The following is an 18,571-nucleotide window of genomic DNA, read 5'->3' on the forward strand; positions in this document are numbered from 1 at the left end:
TTCCAGAGCATTCTGGCCATTCCCTCTCATACCCTCAGGGTGTTTCCTACACTAGGGCTAGGAGAGGGATTTGCCTAGAAACTGGCTATGCAGAATCTACACCAGCTGAGGATGCCCCACATGACGGAGGAATTCTCTGCTAGTAAGTTACTGCCAATATACAGCCCTTTTACACTAGCAGAGTATCACAAAGGGCTTGGCTTGGATGAGATTATACTTTGAGATAAGTACAAGTAGAACCTCAGAGTTACAAACACCTGGGGAATGGAGGTCGTTCATAACTCTGAAATGTTCATAACTCTGCACAAAATGTTATGGTTGTTCTTTCAAAAGCTTACAACTAAATCTTGACTTAATACAGCTTTGAAACTTTACTATGCAGAAGAAAAATGCTGCTTTCCCTTTATTTTTTTAGTAGTTTATGTTTAATACTGTACTGTATTTGCTTTTTGGGGGGAGGGTCTCTGCTGCTGCCTGATTGCATACTTCCGGCTCCGAATGAGGTGTGTGGTCGACTGGTCAGTTTGTAATGCTGATGTTCATAATTCTGAGGTTCTACTGTATATAACTGGAGCACTATATATCCGAGGCCATAAGTGGCTACTTTCATGACAATAGATGCATTAGAAATATATGAGCACAAAAAAGAGAGGGAGAGAACATGAGTGAAGGTGATCTAAATTCCAGCCTGCATAGTAGTGATAAGTAGTGCATATGAATATGTGAATATGTCATATGATCCCACATCCCCCGCCCCCCCCGTCTCGTCTCCCCAGGATAGTTTGTGGCCCTCTTCATTCTGCCATTGTATGAGACTAGGCTGAAAATGCATCATACAGGGAACAGGTTTGCATGTTTGAACTGGAGGCCCAGACCACTCTGCTGAATGCCATAAAATAATGCAAATAATAATGTTACTATCCACACATAATAATGGCAATGCCCAGTGTGTTTGGGAAAGGACTGCAGATTTGTGATTGATATCGATTTTCATCTCTCATATTTTTAAATATTCTGTGTGTGTGTGTGTGTGTGTATATATATATATATATATATAAAGTGTATCAGTGAAAATGTACTATCAAACAATCCTTCAGTTGATGCTCCAATACAGTTGGAGCAAGTATTAAGCATGCTACAGTATTTAACACAGGGCAAGGTAAAAGTATTTTTATTAATATCCACAGACTGATCTTTAAACACCTTGTGTTCAGCATATGTGAAATGATTCTGAAGTATTCTGCTGGTGCTCTCCTGTCTGCCATATGCTATCACAATCAGACAGATTAAAAACAGGGCATATTAAAGGAGTCCCATGACTGATATACTGTACTTTTTATCCATTGCATGAAAGAATGTAGTGACTGATAATGACTGCTGGAACATCATTTTGTCAGAACTATTGGACCCAAAATACTAATCTTTCACTGTTAGCAATAAACCATTTATTGCAAAGAGTCTTGAAATTTGAACTTTCAAAAAACAAACATACAAACAAACAAACCAACCAACCCACCATTGAGGAAAGGCTATTATTCTGTCACCCTGTTAAAATATAACTACAGCGGTGCTGTTAAAAAGTTAATGTTTGCTGTGATACTGTTTGAATGTGTTTATTATGGTTTGCATTGTAAATATAGGAAATACAAAGCCATGGTATTGGACAGTGTTCATTTACTCTTTAATGGCACCCACTGGGAATAGGCTTGCGCTCCTGCTTTTTAATTGCTTTTTTATTTTGAAGAACTTAATTGGAAATCAGCTTCTAAAAGATACACTGCAGTTACAAAGTCATGATATTACATCAGGTTAATGTCTGGTGTAACTTGTGTGGATTTGACCCATTGTTTAGGTGGTTTTGTTATTTCCATAGGTAACAAAGCATGAAAGACAGTTTGAAAAATTGGGAACGAAAGCCAATGCCGTAATGTTATTCATGTCTTCATGTCTCTTCCTTCTCATCCTGAGTTTTTCTGTTGTCTTGTACCTCCCTGCTAACCTGTTCCCATTGATTTTATCTGCATTCCTCTCTATTGCTCACCTCTCGCAATGAAATCATGACATTGTAGGTTGTCCAGGAAAGGTTCCTCAGCCCCCATGCCCTAGTGGTAATGTACAATGAAAAGTGCCTCAGAAATATGCTCTCCCCTCAGTCATCATCTTTATGTATATTCTGTAGCAAAGACATTGTTCTCCTACAGTGAAATTCACCCCAGTTCAGAGCAGGCACGAAAAGTACTAAGCAATATTAACTGGTGTGGAAAGCCTTGTGTGTGCTTTGTACATTGACAATACATTAGCGTCCAGAAACCCACTATCTCCCGGCTGCAAAACTGGGCAGGAGCAGAAGTGGTTTCTATTTTATACGTAGTGAACCAGAGACGTGGGGAAAGCTCCTAAAGTGATTCACCAAAGGAGAAAATGGATGCAGCTTAATATAAACAGGATTTATTTAAGATTTAAGCTTATTTTCCCCTGGGGGAAATAAGCTGCCATTTAAATATCTATTTCCGGATATTTTACACATTGTTGCAGTCACTTTCAGATGACTTAAACATATGCCCAGATATTATTGTTTATTCCGTCTGTCATCTCATGCATTTTCATTCAGCTGCTGTTTATTTTGAAACCCCTTTGATGGATCATGATTTAAGTATTGCCACACTGAGAGCTGTTAGTCAAGGGAGCAGATACTTCAAAAAGACTTTTCAGCATTAAGTGTAGGCCCTTTGGCCCCTCCCCTTCCACCTTTTAACAGAAGGATGGGGATTTAAATGCTGACTTTGCTTACAGCAATATGTGATCTTACCAAATCTGGCACTGCTTACCCAATTTCTTTTAAGTACACATCTAAATCTTTCTCATCTCTATTCAGCTCACCACATAGTTGTGGCCTTTTGCTTTGAAGGTATTTTTTGCTATTAGATACCATTACTTGTGTCTTGGGTAGGGCTCTTAGACACCCTCAATTAGATGGTGTCATTTTCTCGACTTGTCTAAAATAGGTAGCATGACTATGACTATATTATTACAGTTATAATTTGTTTTACAGTAGTTCTGGAGGTCCAAACTGAGATCAGGGCTCCATTGTGCTAGGCGTTATACAAACCCCAAAATAAAACAGTCTCTGCCCTGAAAAGCTTTCTGTTCAAATGGGCAAGTGTGACTGAGTGGGAATTTTCTGTAATATTTTGTCTGAATACTGTGTGTGCCTCAGTTTCCCCTATATGTGCATGGTTAATGAGGTGGGTGGAAAAGGCTTTTTACTCTTGGGCAGGCTATAAAAAAGGTGTGAATGGTGCCTAGCTGTCTCACGTTTCGGGTCCCACGTCAGTGGAGGTCTGTGAAGACAATGGCATATCCAATCACCAGGATATTTAGTATCTAGGAACTAAGGACCATGGAGGGCCCACCCCCTTGACAGGAAGCCAACTTTGTTGTCCAGCTGGACAACAAAGGACTGAGGAGGGGCCAGGTGGGACTGGCCCGGGAACTAGAACAAAGGAATTGAGAGGGACAGAGCGGGAGTTAAGGGTGAACACCACTTGGCTAGAGCTCTGGGTAACCAGAATGGACCATGCTGTAACTTTCTTTTCTCTGTGCTAACCAAGGACTTTCTATGCTATATTCCAGAGATCTAATAAACCCTACTGCTTTTACAATGCTGGCTAAGAGTCACAGATGCTGAAATTGGGGATGCATTGCTCCCTTTGGGTGTACAAGTCTCTCTCAGGTGTCCAACACAGGTGGACTCGCTGATGGGAGCTGACAACGTGAAGCAGGGAAGCTGACAATGTGAAGGCTCTGAGGCTCAGTCCAGGGCAGTAGTGAAGCGAAGAGGCTTACCTTAGTGAAAGGGTGAGACCATACGGGGGTCTGGCACCTGGAAGGGGTCCTCCCAGGGACTGTTCCAAAGCACCTATCCTGTGGACCCGTGACAGCAAGACAAACAAACAGCGGGAGGGAAAACGAAGAGGTGAAGAGACTTGTCCAAGGTTATACAGTAGATCACTGGCAGAACCAGGAATAGAACCCAGCTTCAAAGTGCCCCACTTCAGCACCCTATGTTCCAGACCATACAGCCTCTTGGAAGCACTAGATGTCACAGTTTAAGGATGTCTTTATTACCCGTTTGTTTTCCTTTCCTCCATCTGTGTTTCATGTCTCTGTTTCCTTTGTGAAAATTAAATGGTCAAATTTGACTTGGTGAATGAACAGTCCCTAAAGAACAAGTTTGTCATAATTTGTGTCACCAACAAGAACTGAACTGTTTTTAAATAGTTGGACAATGTAGCCCTTTTTTTGCTCACAAATAGACTGCAATTTTGCTCATTTGTATACTCTTCAAAACTGTTTGGCTGCTTAGACTGAAATTTGCTTGCACAATAGATTGCTTGCTAACTACTTGCTGTGAGTATTCCTTTATCTGTTTTATGTATGAGCTGTGTGATTGGTCACTTAGTTCGCATAGTATTATTTCTGTTCTGAGACTGGATGAACTAAAGTTCATCAGCTACTTCCACCCAAAATGAATTTTATTTGTGACTGAATATCTTTCAGCCACAGATCCCAAATCCACGTTCTGTGAAAATTTTATCTGAACAAAACTTTACTCACACATGTGAATAGAGAGGGGGTGCAAAGCAAAATTCTTTTTAGAAATCAATGTAGTGCTCCTGAATAATTTTTCTCAATGTTTCCTCAGGTCTAGTCACCAAACACGATTTTGTTCTGGACTGTTTTGTAATTGGTGTAACAATGGTAAAGGTTCTGAGATATTGTTCCGTTCTGTGAGTTGTTATTTTAAGAAGAAATTCACCCTAGTGAAGGGCCCTGTTCTTTTACTTTTCATTTGATTGTTCTCTGCCATAGTCATCTTCAGAGCACCTCACCTTTTTTGTCCTTGCATTTTACCTTATAAGTTTTCAGAAAGTCACTTCTGAACTTCTTTATTGATGTTTTTGTGTTGTTGCCGGTCTCATTATAAAGTTTCGGAAACATCTCATTCTGAGAGTCGTTTCTACATCTGGCTTGCTCATCGTCTACCCAAATATTTTCTCCAGCACCTCAAATTTTTACTCAGTCTGACACTTTCCCTGCTTGTGCTGGAAGAATATATACTAGATATAGTTATTTCCTCTGACAGTCTCGCCTATGTTTGTGCCTTTCTCTTGCTTTCCCGTTGATCTCTCTCTTTCTGTCATTACTGCCATTAGTTGTCACTTTCTTCCCTATCTGGAATCTTTGAAATTCTTCCCATTGTTTATCATTATCATATAAAGAGCATGACATGGCCCAAAGATCCAGTTAAACATTATAACTCCTCTCCTGTGCACACACCAAATTATTGATGTTGTCCACACAAAGGGCCTAATCTACATGGAAAAGTTAGATCTACATAATTGTATTGCTCAGCAGTGTGGATTCTTCACACTCCTGACTGATGCAACTATGCCGACCTAACCCCCCCAGTGCAGAGACATCTGTGTTAAGGTCACATAAGCCATCTCAGGTCACATAAGCCATCAAGCAACCATCAGCTGTAACTACTTTCAGTCAAAATGAAACAGGATTTGAACCAGTAACCTAGCACAATATGAGAGCTGGCTGAAACTCTGAGCTTTCACTCCACAGGAAATCCCCACTTTTCAAATTTTCCAAATCATGATGCTGCCAGAACAGCAAATAATTTGTCAGAGAAATGCTTAAATTTTTGGTATTAGACGGGGTTATTACTTGCAGGCCGATTATAAGGAAATTTTCTTGGCCATGAGAAATATCTGGTTGTGGAATAGTCTCTTGAGGGAAGTGATAGAAACCCTATTTCTTAAAGCATTTGAAATGAGGTTAGATAATATACTAGAAAATGTATGGTCAGGAACACTCCTTTATTGGCTGGAAGATGGACTGGATAACCATTGGATCTTTTCAATCTCTAACACTTTTTAAGAAAAAAAAAAAAGTCTTGCATTTGCAAGACTTGTTGGAAGTTAATAAAATCAGTCAGTTAATTTTAATGTTGTTCTTTAGGGTAGGTCACATCTCCCTCTTTGTCAGATTGAAACTGCTTTTTTTGTGACTACCATATTTCATAAAAGGCACAGTGACACATTAATTGCATTGTTCTGTATCTCCATCACTCCAAATTTAGCAGTTTAGGGCACATATTCTCAAAGTAATCATGTAGAGTCTTTAAAATGGAAAATAATTAAAGTTTACATAGTCAAAAAAGCTGATTTTGAATCAAATTTTCTCATAAAAATAAATGCAAACCATGGACTGCTGACAATGCATATAGATCTCTTTCCACTGCATTCATGTGACTGGTGGAATGGAAAAATGGCAAGATAGCAATCTAAGGCCTATATTCACTGCTATGCTCGAGCTGCTGTGTTCCATACCAGTGAGGGAAAGCAGGTGTAAGCCCATTTTAACCGGTTAGTGAAGCTTGGTATGTGGCCGCTTTCCCACACTGGAACAGCACAAAGCAGGCAGAGTGTACTAGTGAAGATGGCTCCCATTGTTAAAAATGTGCTCTAAATATTAAGAGCTTTTTTTCCCTCATAGCCATACATTGAATCTTGAACGCAATAAAAGGATGTTCCGGTGATGTTGGAGGAGAAGAATATTGAAGTCATGATCTACTGTGGATATTGAAGAGTAAAATTTTGCTTTTAGAATGGAATTATTTGGTATAATGTGTGAGGGATGGTGGGTCCCTAGACAGTCCTCAGATAACAGCCACCACACTGCAGCTCGCTGGTACCAGCAGCGGGTGTGCACTGGTGGACCCTAGTTCATCAGAAGCACTGCTCATGAAGCTCCTGAGTGGAGGAGACATGCGGCCTCTCTCATTGGCGCAGGCATGCTATTTAAGCGAGGAGTCATAAAAATTTGTCTGGGTATTTAGGTGAATCCTTGGTTGACTGATACATTGGACTTTGCCCTCTGGCCTGAGTCCTGCCTTCTTGTCCTATTCCTGGTTCCTGCCCTCCTGCCTTGTTCCATTTCCCTGCTTCTATGCCGTACCCTTGGCTACTGACTCTGGCTCTGACTTTGGTTTGATTCCTGACTCTGTCTCCAACTTTGATCTCTGTCTCTAGTTCCTGGCTCCTGACTCCTGTTCTGACTACTAGGCATGACCACCACTGTTCTGACCACTAGGTCTGACTGCCTATGTCCCCATCCATGACATAATGTAGCTAATATGACAATGTTTCACTGTTAGGGAAGGACCTGGTAAGAACATGTACTTGAATTTTCTTTGTATTCTAATTTCCTTCTCCACATTAATTAAATTTGGGTTACAGAAAATGATTTCATTTCACCCTGCATGTATCATATACTAGGTGTGGTAAAGTCAGGCCAGATGGCTACAAAAGGATATAACTATTTGTGAGCTGGGAAGTGGGCGTGGGACAAAGAATGAAAAAAGGAGCAGGTGTGGGGGTCACAGGGTCAAACGGAGGGAACCAGAACGGGACACTGAGCAGAGAACCCCGGACAGCATCCACTGCTCCCAGAAGGTGTCAAGGGAGCCAGCGGATGCTGTCCAGAGGAACTCTGCCCAGATGCGTGAGTGAACAGAGGAACGGAAGCAGGCCCCACAGTCGCAGGGCGCCCCCCAGCCAACCTCTTCTCCCTGGTTTTGTAGATGGCCATTTTGGTCAGGGCTAGGAGGAGGTTGATGAAGAGGTCCCGCGACTTTGTGGGGCCACGGATGGGGTGTGCATATAAAAATAAGTGTGGGGAGCCAGAACCTCAGCAGGAGGTTCTGGAGGAGCTGGAACAGAGGTTGCAGCCTGGCACACTCGAGATAAGTGTGCGCCTGGGTCTCCCTCACGCCACAAAAGTAGCAGGTGTCAGGGCGGGGGGTGAACCACGCCAAGTACATACCCGTGCTCATGGTTCTGTGAAGGAGCTGCCAACTGATGTCCCTGGCAGGCCGTGGGGTCAAGGTGGAGTAAAGACTGGCCCACTGGGGGGTCCTCGCCCTCCACAGGTGGCAACAGGTCCCCCCAGGGCAGGTATGTGAGCCCTAGACTACTAAGGGCCCTTTTTTCTGCAAGCAGAGGCGAGGTTACTGCAGGTCAATTAGGGACACCTGGACCCAATTAAGGGCTACACCAGGCCTACTTAAACCCTGTGGGGGGAGCTGCCAGCAGGGTTTTAGCAGCTGGAGGAGAGACTCCCCGGGACTAGCAGATAGTGCTTCTCTGCAGCTGGAGAAGCAGAGAAGGAAAGACCCTGGCCCCAGCCTGCAGGAAGGACCAGTGTTTCTCCAATCCTCCAGGGCTTTACCACCACCTCTACAGCCTTGAGAAGGAGCCATGGCAAGGTACCACCCTGAGTCATATACATGGAGTGGGACTACCTGTCCCTCCCCCATGGGGTTGAAGGACACTCCATAGGCCTGAAATAAGGCCTGCTCCATGTGGGAGGTGCCAAGGGGAAGAGACAAAAGACTTGTCCAGGTTGGGGCAGAGTTACCTCAGGCTCCACTGCCAAAGGAGACTGTTGCCAATAGGAGAGACCAAGGAGGGTTGCTATACCATGCAGGAAATATTGACATTAAGGAATACAATAACAAAAAAATTCTTTGTGACCTTGCTTTGTAAAGTCTTGTTTAAAATTAAAAAAGATTTAATTTCCATAGATCTTGTAACCTTTTGCTCCCAAATTCTATTAGCTTACTTGCTAAATGTGCTCTTGGGCTGAGGTTGGTTATGTAAATGAGATCACCAGCTAGGGCACCCCCACAGGGACTGTTAGCTACTAAAATCACATTTGCAGTCAGTCTTTCATTATGTTTAACCTTGGCCAAACACAGCTGGATGAGGTTCAGTCCTGAGTTATTGGACAAATAGAGTGAACAGACTGCATAAGTAGAGCCTAGTGTTCCAATTGTTTTAAGGTAACTGTTTTTCATAATTTAATGGCTTCATGGCCTGTACTTCAAAAGCCATTACTGCTGATCAACTCACAAGTTAGCTTCCAACCAAGATTGTCAGTAGAGTATAGCGAAATATAAAAAATGCCGTGGACCTAGCTGACCGAGCCAGGTGATCCCAACTCAGGCGCCCAATTGTGACACTCAAGCCTTTCTTGGACCTTGCTCTGGGGTCTAAGAAAGTGGACATCACTGTTGCTTGTTGGGTATAGAATGCAAACAGTACCTGACAACACAAGGATATGAAAGTGAAGCCATCTCTGCCACCCTGCTGACAAATTGTACCAGGTGCCTAATGGCCAGTCCTGAGAACCTGGCCCAGTTCATGCCAGAGACAAAATACCTGCAAAGATTTTGATACTTCCAAATATGTGGCTACTTACTGATCTATATTGCAGGAAGGTTAATTGATCCTTTGCTGCTATTTGGGAGCCCATTTTTGAACCTCACTCCAAGAAGTGCTGTCCATATAAATCATTTCTGGCAATGAACTTCTTAGAATGCTAGAATTCATGAGTGGGAGAATAGAAGGGCCTGAAAGTATCTTTGAAGGGAATGAATATTAGAATTTCCATACATATATTCTAGTTTTAAATGCTCTTTTTCTTATAAAGGCTTTCAAGAAAGCTCTGGTGTTTCTCATGTACCATCAACTGCCTCTGAGGTATTTAACACACTTCACTAAAGGATTTGATCTCAACAGAGTACTGAGACAATGTTGCCAAAGGTGACAGATGATATTTTATGAGTTCTAAATTCAGGAATATTATCACTATTCATTGTGCTATATGAGAGAGCAGTGATTAAACTTTCTGTCGCTTGATATGGTGTTTGAAGTCATCTACTGATATCCCTGGAATAGTGTCAGATTGGATCTGCTGGACCCTGAGATTCTAGTCTATGCTATTAGGCAGTTTCTCCACAGTTATTCGTGTTTCATATATTGTAGATTGTGTTCTGCATCTATCTGTCTTCCTTGGGCTGTTAGTTCTTACAATTTTTGTGCTAGTGACTTAAAGATTTAGTTCCACTTGCACCACTGCTTTTGTTGTATTTTCTAAGTACTTACAAAAAATGCAACTCTAGTCAGCTGTTTAAAATAAATTGAAATGTCAGAGAGACTCTTATAACACTTACATTTCTGCTTAGCTTTAGCTGAACTGACTCACTCGGTACAGGTCAAAATCTGAAGTATTATAGGGAAAGCAGGTAGTGATTCTTATATTTAGGTGGCCCAACACTTTCCTTTATAAAAGATTCTGGCAACCTCTTTTTTTTTTTTTTTTTTTTTTTTTTTTTTTTTTTTGAGGTCTACTACCTTCACTGTGTGCAGCAAGCCTTTTAGTAGGGAGAAAGTCCTGGGGCTAGAGAAGTGCTTTGTTCTCATCCCATGAGATTCCATTCAGGTTTAGCTGAGATATAAACTGTTTAAAACCACCATTTAGTTTCTCTCACTGGTGTTCTTCGGGGAATTTTTGACAGCCTGCCAGAATAATAACTGAACAAGAACATCAATAAGTGCTGGGCTCACAATGCCACCGAAGGAGGAGCAGCAGCAGCTGCACTGGGAACTATAACGGCCTCTGTAGGTGGAGGGAAGAGACCCCCTGAACCTTTCTCTTGGCCTGCAGACCCAGCACTTGGCCCCAGTAATCTAGGTGCCAAGTACAGTCGTGCTTGTCATATCAAATGTGTCTGGAAAATAAAAAGGCTGTAACCCAGAGGTCCAGTCTGAGTTGTAGAATTGCAGTGTACCACTAGAGAGATGAAAGAAGCAAAGCCTACTACCTGAGGGATGCATTCGAGTGATTGCAAAAAGGTCTGAGATGCATCGTGCATTTCAAAGTGTGACACTAGGTAACATAACCCTGTGGCTTAAGTCTGTGCTGCAGTGCTGAAGGTTCAGTGTTTTTAACCCTGCTGCTGAGAAGGAAGTTTTTACAATTGCACATTATAGTTTGTTTTTACCTTTTTATTATCCCCTTCTCGCCCAAGGAATTGCATTTAAAAAACCCTGGTATTTAGATTGCAAAGTCAAGCACACAAATTGGGAAATGCCTGAATTTTTTTTTCTTTTGCAATTTTAACTCTGCCTCCTTTTGTGCATCATCTTAGTCTTTAATTACATGCTCACATGCTATTTTTTCCCCACAGGACCCCTGCTCGTTCAGTGCACAGAATAATCATTATGACAAATAACTATTACCAAACAAATAGAAGTTCCTTAAAAGAATTAAAGTTGAAAGTGCATTTCAACAGAGTTCAGTTATTCCCCAAAAATCAGTACAACAGTTTCCTTAGAAAAAATCTGCACCTTTAAAGAAACTCAAAGCATTTCTTTTAAAAAAAGAGATAACAGACATATTAAATTTAAAATGTCTCCACACAGCCTTATTGTTGCCTAAATTATGTATTGGTTTGTTGAAGAAAAATGACACTGTGTGATATTGCAGAACTGGTTAATGGACTTGCAATGTATTCTTTCAGTGAAAAAAGCGATATACAAAACAAGAGGAAAATTTGAGTTCATTTGGGCTTCATTCACAGATGAACTGAAGGAATGACTACAAACCCCAGATATGCCACTTGAACGGTAATTTACTAAAAGCACTTTTTATCCTTTTTGCATTAGATTAGGCTGCTTCCAAATTACTATAAACGCCAAGTTTTCAACAGTGGTCTGTTGAATGCTGATTGTCCACAGTACAGTTGCCTGTGGTCTGTGGAGGGCTGGCTAGTCATGTGATGCAGACTCCTCCTCATTTCCAGTTGCTAAATAGCTTTAGAAGAAGCTAAACTACATTCAGTACTTTCGTAATACCACTTTTCCATGTAAACAATTGCAAGATCAAGGGAGAGTGAGGATGTGGTTCACAAGGCAGTATCAGTATTAAAATATGGCCCACACTATAGAAAACATGTGGTAGCCCTCTGTCACAGTGTGTCTCTCCCCTTTAAGGGGAGATGGGTCCCCTGCCAACTATCATAATCCCTTGGATTGTGTACATTGAACACAAAATTGACCAATAATCAAATACAAAACTCCAGAATAGAACTGTGAGCACTGAAACATACATCGTATCACAACATGGAATGTAAACAGTGCAGTAAAGGGTCCCTATACCATCTGAAATGCTGTATGGCAGGGAGGTACCTGCTTCTATGATCATGTAGAACCCAATAAACAAAAGAGGGAATAAAAGAACTTGTAGGTTATGTCTACATTGCAAGTAGACACCCAAAGCTGGCCCATTCCAGCTGACTCAGGCTCATGGGTTTAAAATATTTAAACATGGGTTTAAACATTGTTTAACTGCTGTGTAGACATTTGCACCTGGGCTGCAGGCTGAGCTCTGGGACCCGTCCCCTTCTTGCAGGGTCCTAGAGTCCAGGCTTCAGCCTGAGCCCAAACATCTACACTGCAATTACACAGCCCCTTCGCCCACACCCCACGAGCTCAAATCAGTTGGCATGGGCCAACTGTAGGTTTTTGATTCAGTATAGAAATATCCTTAGATTATCCAGAACCCAGGAAACAATAACCTAGAAATAGGTGGATGGCACATCTCCAATTACAATCTGGAACACAGTATGTAAACAGTGAAAGCACAGGCTCACTGGAAGTCTCCTATCAAATGCAGATTGTGTTGGTGGAAGCACAGGAAAATTGCTATTATGATCTGAAACTCAGAATGTAAATACTGTGAATGTAGGCCCAGTCAAAAAGCACTGATTCTAGCTTGGAAGGAACCAGGTAAATAAATGCCACCATCATGACATCATACCATCCCAATGCCTATAAGCAGAAAAAGGTCTTGTCAGGATTCGGAACTTGCTGGCTGATTTGGCGCTTCAGATCTAAACACCTCCAAGATTCAGGGGTGTTTGGATCCAGAGGTTTGGTTCTGTCTCTAGTCAAATATTTTTCTGACCTACAGTGCTTCCTATGGAAAGGTTATAAAATATGCTGAGTAAAATAAAGGCTCCTGTGGAAAAAGAAATCACTGTTGAAATTGTTTCCAGAAGTAGATGTGGTAGAAACAGCATGTATTTTCCAACAGACTAGTACTGTTACAGTGCAACTCGCTTTTCTGAGTGAATGCATCAGCATCTCGACCCACATTTCTGCCCACCACCATAAGAAGGGACTGATCTATGCTGATGATGGATCACCTGTGGAGCACATTGGTAATGGGCAGCCTTCCGAGTCTGACTAAAAACAAATGGATTTACTAAAACAGTGGGCCCTGACCTTCAACTGGTGTAATTTTTCTAGACCCATATCCCTCAATTGTTCCTCATTTTGAGTGAGTCACACATTTTAGTCAGTTACTTCAGACACACAAACGTGCTGTACCTCAAGTTTGCTGTTGAAATTAGTTGAAATAGCCATTTAGCTGAGATTATAAAGTTTTTCATGCTTACACAATGAGTCCCCCAGAATTTTGTTTCTTCCTGCATAATTCTTTTGGTGTTCCTCATTTTGGGTCTTTATCACATACTATATTACACATTTGTAAGTGGAGAGAGATGGCTGTGCCAATTGATACCAGTTGAGGATCTGATTCAGTGTGCATAAATGGGTATCAGTGGGAATGAATTGATCCTATTCAGGTCTAGTACATACCTAGAGGAAAGAAGGGCTGTCTTTTTTGCACTTATTTATCACTTTTCTTCGAGCGATCGACGACAAATCTCTGGCATAACAAATAGCCTCAAAATCCCTTCTTTGTCTTTGCCTCAGAAGCAAATAACAAACCATACACCATTATGCTCCCTGTGCTTGCTCAATAATTTTCCTGTACCATGAACAAGTTCTTTCTAGGGCAAGGCTGATTAAATACCCTTTGGCCTCTCCTATGTGTCTCATTGAAATGTTTTTTCTTATGCACAGTGACTGAATGAGGTGCAGTCAGTTTTGAAAGGGACAGACGGATTTATCAATGTGGTATACAGGATTTGTGCTATTCCATGCCAAACAAACTATCTAGGGCCCCGGATGGGCTCATACCCACTCACCTTCCATTAATGAATTTACCCTTCACCATGTCAGGTACTACTGAGCTGGGACAGAGAAATAATTTCCACATGCACTTAACAGCTCTGAGCTCCTCTGTAGGGCTCTCATTACAATGGGCATCTGAGATATTATTGTACTGTAGCACTTAAGAGACCTAGTCATGAACCGTTGTGCTAGGTGCTGTAAAGACATAGGATGAAAAGACTGCCTCTGCCCCAAAGAGCTTACAGTCTAAGTATACGACAAGAGAGAACAGAGAGATATAGCCAAACCAGCAGGAAAGGGCATGGGAACGACAAGACAATATCGGTCAGCATGATAGGCAATGGTCTCAGAACATTAGTGGCTAACTGTTTTCAAACTTTCTTTGTAGGCATCGCAGCAAAGTAGAGTTTTAAGGAGGGATTTAACAGAGGATAATAGGTTAATTTGCAGATGTTTATGGGGAGCTTCTCCCAAGTATGAGGTGCAACATGGTAGAAAGCACAAATGTGCTTGTTTGAAAAGTTTACAAGTGGACGATGAAGGCTGGCTGGCATCATTGGCTGATCGGCGGCAGGAGTCAACCCCATAGTACTGAATGAGAGATGCTAAGTAGGATGGGATAGGCCATGAAGGGCCTTGAAAGTGAAGACAAGCGGTTTGTTTGATGGGAAGGAGAGCTGGTGGGATTCAAAGAGAAATGTGACCTGGTCAAAGTAATGTGCCAAGAAAATTCTTTTTGCAGCTCTATTCTGAATACATATGAGTGGGGCAAGATTGCTTTTATCAAGGCCAGAAAAAAGAAAGTTGCAATAATCAGGATTCGTGATAAGAGCCTGGATGAGAGTTTTAGCTGTGCGGATTGATGGGAAAAGCTGTATGTTAGAGATGTTATGCAGCAAGAATCTGCAAGACTTAGACGTAGCTTGGATGTGAGGACCTATATAGAGGTCTGAGTCAACAATGATACCCAGTTTACAGGCCTGAGTGACAGGCAGGCTGGTGGTGGTGTCTTAAATGATCAAGAAAGGAGGTAGCTGGGAGGGCTTGGGGGGGGGGGGGGGGGGAAGATTAAGAGCTCTTAGTTAGAGCAATGCTGAGCTTGAGCTGAAGACTAGCCATCCATGAGGGAAGTCAGAAAGACAGGCTGTGATTTCAGATGGCTAGAAGGAGAGAAAAGACCATGCCTGTATTGTGAGGGGAAAGAGCCATAGACGAGTGAGAAGTTATGGAGATGAATGAGAGGGGATGACAATAGGTATGAGGGAGATCAGAAGAAGGGATGGGGTCACTGGGGCAAGTGGAGCACTTAAAAGAGGAGAGTAGATGGGAAAAATAATTGTAACATGTATGTTAAGGAAGAAAGTCATGTAACTTTAGATTTTAAAGATCTATGCAGTGCAGATCAGTTAATCACTATTATTACAAAATGAAGCATAGTAGATCTTGATAATATTTAGATTCAAATACTATCCCCCTCCCCATCCTCCCTTCAAAAAGGAATATTTGCAAACAATAGAGTTTCTGGTTGATCTGAGGACAGTCAAGTTCGCTAGTATTTGTGAATTCACAAAGCTTCAAAACTGGTCTGCACCACTCAAATAAATGCACGTGTTCAATGTGCAATATGTTTGTTTAGCCACTAATGCTGGTCTTTGACATAAAATATGTATGTGTATCCGACCTACAAACATTCTTACCCTTTCAGCCTCAGCAAGTGAGAGGTTTGCTGTTGCTAAGCTACGTGTTAGCTCCCTGACACATCAGCTTGTCTGCCTCACCAGCAAACTTTTCAGGACTCTGCCTGTCCCAACCTGGCCTAGCAAGTAACAGTGAACCCCAACTTCTGAGTTCCTCAGATGTCTATCTGCCGTGCTCAGCCCCTCTCATTGTAGCACCCACAAAACCTTATCAGATTTGCTTCTTCTTTAGAGCAACGGTACATAGCAGCTTATTAACTTAAGTGGGGTTGACAAAGCCTCCACTTCAAACAAAGCCCTATGTTGGTTTATGATAAAAGTAAAACAAATTTATTAACAAAAGGGTGTAGGTTTAAGTGAAACCAAATAAAAAGAATTAAGATAAAAATGTTTACAAACAAACAAAAGGAAAACATGCTTCTAAGATTAAAACCTAACTTAATCAACTATAGTTTTTGTTCAAGATGGCTTTCCTAGTTACAGCAATTTCTCCAGCAAAATTTGATCTTTTTTTTTAGGTGCAGAGCAAGATTCCATAGCCAACCAAAAAGGAAGTGGGATAGCTTTGGATATTTGGGAGAGTGGGGACAGAAATAATGGAAGGAGGTACATGATTTTCCCCATAGAAATTTTTGAAATGACAGCTGCAATTTCCTGCATTTTAGATGATTTTAAGGAAATTCAGGCTCTTGCATTGTCTCCATGTATCTCAAACGCTCATACACTGGCTCTATCTGTAGCACACACAGCTGCTCACGTGCTTTTGCATACCTTTCACTCTTTTGACCCATTAAAAATGTGTGATAAGTAGGGAAAGAAAAAGCGTGTGTGTGTGTGTGTGTGTGTGTGTGTGTGTGTGTGTGTGTGTGTGTGTGTCTGAGTGAGAAGTCAGAGATAGATCATGAGTTTGTATGTGCACAGGTGTGGTAGCTGGAGACCGCTTGAGTGTGCGTGGTGAGTGAAGAGAGAGAGAGCATGAATATGTGTATATAACTTAATGTTATGAATATCTGGATTATGCTTTATTCTTTTTCGAGAAAGGGTTTTGTGCATGTTTGCTTTAGTATAGGCTTGTCTGGCACTAATTTTCTGGAATTAATTCTTTGCAATGTCTCACTTAAATCCGTGTCAGTTTTGTATATTTGAAGTCTATTGCCTCTCTTGCACAACAATGCAACACCATAAAACACGTCGCTTTTGTGCTGGTTTTGCCCAGATGTTGCTAGAATACTTATTATGTAATGGCAGCTCACTGCCACTCACAACAGTACAAACAGATCAATGGGCAGCACACTACCTTTACCTTTGAGGCAATATCTTGTTTACATGTATTGCGAGAGCACTTGGGGTTTTTCAGTGACAGAATTCAGATATAACACATTATTCTGGACGTGTGAGGTGTGGTTAATACTGAAGTGGAGAGCTTAACTTTTTTAATGTCCCAGACCTGATTTTTATTTACATTCAGGTCCCTTTATACCACTCTGGCAGCCACCTAACCTTAGACAATGAGGGCTTGATTTCAAATGCAGATGTGGGTGCTCAAATTCTCTTGTGGTGTAAATTAGTTATACATTAGTGTATAGGGAAAAACTGAAATCCCAAAGCAATTTAGCCTATTTTACTATAATCTTGAAATATTCCTTCTGATTTGTTAAATCAATTTTAAACTGTTTTACTTTTGACTCTCTCATATTGTCATAAATCATGTCTTTTTTTCAGCAAAAATGGCTGCCACCATCCTTGGGCTTGGAAATGCTAAATGCATTTCAATAACATTCAGTTTTAGATGTATTTCATGGTAAGAAGTGACTTTTTGTATTTTGAATTTTCAGAGTGACAGGCTGAGCAAAATGGGTCGAGTTTTTTGTTAGTGTTACACAAACTTTACACAAGTACATCTCATGAAATTTTTGAGATGTTTCCTCTACTTGGAATATGTGTAGTGATACATTCCTCAATGCACATTCCATAGTACATTAAAATATGTTCAGTAGAACATTCTTAAATGCACACCCGCTAGTAGAAATCTGCCAGATAACAGGTGTTTTTTATTAATCATCCCGGCTGAAATAATAAAAACACTTTAAATTGTGAATACCAAGTAGGACTTTAAGAAGCAGACATTAAATATCCCTAGTGCCCATCTGTTCATTTTTAGTGAAATAAAATGAAATTGCTGTGGTCATTAGACATTGTGGGGCACAATCCAAAAATGCAAAAGTTACTGCAAAACATAATGAGGCATTTTATTTTCCAGGAATCTCACAAACTAAAAGGAAACATAAGTCACCCTGGCATGGTATATGACTTTGGCAATAACAAGAAAGAATCCTTGATGACAGACCAGCATCCTTAGTCCAGGCAGAACAGATTATTTATCATGGTTGATTTTTTTTTTTCTATTCTTTTTACTCATTGTGATTTTCCTACTCAACTCAATAAAAAGATTCTGAATGTTCTTCACTATGGGTCACTAGTGCTATTCATAACCTTACCCCCAGCCATAAGATTGTTTGATCAAGGTTTTTCTGGGAAATACCACTTCAGTTCAAGGAACTGGGAGAGCTATGCAGCCAGCATGGAAGCTTCTGGACTAGGAAAAGACTAAGGCCAGGAGAAATTAAGGTAGGATAGAGCAATTGAATGAAAAAAACTCTGAAAATCAGGAGGTCAGTTTTGCATGGGATTTCAAGATAGGACGCTAATGACTGTGATGGAAATAGTTATAATTATCATTGTAATAATACTTAGTGTTTCTAGTGCTTTTCATCCATGATCCCTCTTTTTGGAGCAAGAATCTCCACAGCTGTGTGGAATCTTGATTATTTTAGAAAGTAGTCTTTATATTCAAACAGTTGGATGTCCTCTTTAGAGACGTCATGGGAACTGGAAATTTGGCTTTCTCCCAGTTCAAAG

General features: G+C 41.1%; 1 long non-coding RNA gene across 1 annotated transcript; it reads left to right on the plus strand.

Moving 5' to 3' along the window:
* The first annotated feature begins 8,177 nt into the window (after positions 1-8,177).
* On the plus strand, positions 8,178-18,118 carry LOC137160526 (uncharacterized). Its single transcript, XR_010921904.1, has 5 exons — positions 8,178-8,338; positions 11,438-11,543; positions 16,171-16,258; positions 17,375-17,453; positions 17,913-18,118. It is a non-coding gene; the product is annotated as an uncharacterized lncRNA (long non-coding RNA).
* Positions 18,119-18,571: the final 453 nt, after the last annotated feature.

The sequence above is a fragment of the Emydura macquarii genome, unplaced genomic scaffold (assembly GCF_026122565.2).
Source record: "Emydura macquarii macquarii isolate MOO-44397 ecotype Brisbane River unplaced genomic scaffold, CSIRO-AGI_Emac_v2 contig_2205, whole genome shotgun sequence".
Lineage (NCBI taxonomy): Eukaryota > Metazoa > Chordata > Testudines > Chelidae > Emydura > Emydura macquarii.